At 35.0% G+C, this 2,539-nt stretch overlaps 1 non-coding gene across 1 annotated transcript; it reads right to left on the bottom strand.

The window, feature by feature from the left end:
* Window positions 1-953: 953 nt before the first annotated feature.
* On the bottom strand, window positions 954-1,045 carry Trnai-uau. The gene is given in 2 exon segments: window positions 954-989; window positions 1,008-1,045. It is a non-coding gene; the product is annotated as a tRNA-Ile (tRNA).
* Between the last annotated feature and the right edge of the window lie 1,494 nt (window positions 1,046-2,539).

The raw sequence follows: 2,539 nt of genomic DNA, 5'->3' as shown, positions 1-2,539 counted from the left end.
CAAGGGGCAGGGAGAACTACCGAACTGGGAGACACAGAACGGCAGTTCATGAACGTTTACCGTCACAGGCGGGAGTTCAATTCGTCAACAAATTGCCAAATTCAATCAAAAATGCCCCAATGCTCAAAGCATTTAAAACCCGTCTGAAAACTGCGTTGATTGCAAAAGCATTCTACAGCACAGACGAGTTCATGGCACACCATTGGGAGACCACCGAATTGGAAGACTGATTAGGTGAAAGAGTGGGACAATTCGAATGATTGGGAATGAATAAATGTTGACAATGTATGTCTAAAAGGGATTGAGATGTAAGAATGAGTGGAAAATTTTTAGTTTAAACAAATATAATGACGATTGCCATACAGTGTTATATTGTCTAACGCAATAAAACATTTATTTATTTATTTATTGTTTTCAGTTCTCGTTCGTTCTTACAAACCAAAATACAATATCCTCCATAATCTGATAGTTTACTTCATTTTATATGTATTTTATAACCACTTTTACGATTTAAAAATATTATATAATTGTAAATATGCAAATTATCTCACGCTTTCAAGTTTATAATCAAAATATTACCTAAAATACAATGTTTACTTATATTTAAATTTACTAAACATAATATAACATTCCTAATAAAATTCTACCCATTTTTGGCATTTTGTGCGTTGTAACAAATTTTTTCCTGGCCCCTCACGAGTGTTGAAAATTCGTTTTTCAAAACATTCATGCCTCTTTCCGTTCTTTATAATAAAATATAAATAATCTCAATTAAATTTCGCTAACAATGAGGCATTTAAATACAATAAAATGGGCACACCAATGAAGGAAGTTTGCATGGGCACAGTTCTATGGTCAAAAGTTTAGAATTACAAATTTAGCGACAAATTGTAACTTAGAAAATTTAAAAATATAAAACTAAAATGAATTGATGGAAAAGTGCAAAAAGTAAATTCCCCAGGTGAGGCTCGAACTCACAACCCCGGCATTGCTCACGAACACTGTCTTATAAGTACCGTGCGCTAACCAATTGCGCCACTGGGGAGTATACTCACTAAAGAGTGTCTAGACTAGATAGACACTGGTGTGGCGATGGAGGGCACACGTCTCTCACTCTCTCTCTCTCTCTCTCTCTCTCTCTCTCCCCCGTCCACCACTCTCACTCTCACTCCCTCTCTCCCTCTCTTTCTCTATATCACTCCCTGTCTCTCACCGTCCCTCACTCTCACTCTCTCCCCCTCTATGTCTCTCCCTCCCTCTCTCTCCGTCCCTTACTCTCATTTACATACATATATATTGAGAGAGAGAGAGAGGATGTAAATTATATATATTTATATATATAAAATGATTCAATAAACATTGAAACACAAAAAGTACTTGCTTCGCCGGGACTCGAACCCGGATCTCTCACTTGTCGAGTGGATGTGCTACCATTACACCACAGAGGCCTTACTTTATACGATTCAACTAGTTTGTATTTGGCCGTATCTGTCACATATGCGTTTAAATAACAAAACTAACATATGATCAGAAGACCAAATATCTGTCAGACGACTTTTCCTTACGTTAATTAAATTTGAATACATGGCAATGGCGAATTTAAATACAAAATACATACGGCTAAATACTAAATAATTGAATCGTAAAAAGTAAGGGCTCTGTGGTGTAATGGTAGCACATTCACCCGGCAAGTGAGAGATCCGGGTTCGAGTCCCGGAGGAGCAAGTACTTTTTGTGATTCAATGTTTATTTAAATTAAATTCGGCTATTGCCATCTATACAAATTTAATTTATATATATATATATAAATTACAAAACATTTAAATATGTATAATGTAGTATAAAGATTAGGTTATCATGTCATATTTATAAAATATATAACGTGTGCTCTAATGCACTTAATACAGTACTCAGAAAGTGGCAACCGATTACTACAGATTGTGTTTATGCCCACATCTCAACTTGTGTAAATATTGATGGCACAAGTCAGGACAGTTTGTTTAGTAAACAGAGACGACAATTGACAGATGACGCCGGATCGTCACCACTGCCCATCATTCAATGCTGCACTTATAAACAGAGTTAGAACACTGCCGGTGTGAGGCTATACAGGGTGACCAGACTTCTGGCTTCAGGAGGATATGTCCTCCTTTTTGTCCTCCTGTCCTCCAGGCTTTTGAAAATTATGTGAAATGTCCGGGTTTTTGAGGATTTCTTAAGGGGGGTCGGGAAGCCGTATCTTAGCAATGTTAATTTGCTGATTTTTTAAGGAACATTTATTTTTATAATATTACAGATAACATGGTAATTCTTTTTTTTTATATCATTTTGTATACCATTTTACAACTTTTGACACAGTGATTTTTAAATTATTCAAAAAATAACATTTTTACAATTTAAAAAAAAATACCCTAAAACCATTTTTTAACATTAATCGAAAAATAAAAATTTTAAAATTAAAATATCTTCAAAAGCCTGTGTTAAGTCTTCATTTCAAGTCATCATCAATTTTTCTTTTACAGGTACTGAGAAAATGTTC

The sequence above is a fragment of the Homalodisca vitripennis genome, chromosome X (assembly GCF_021130785.1).
Source record: "Homalodisca vitripennis isolate AUS2020 chromosome X, UT_GWSS_2.1, whole genome shotgun sequence".
Classification (NCBI taxonomy): Eukaryota; Metazoa; Arthropoda; class Insecta; order Hemiptera; family Cicadellidae; genus Homalodisca; species Homalodisca vitripennis.
This window is presented reverse-complemented; position numbering and strand designations above follow the sequence as displayed.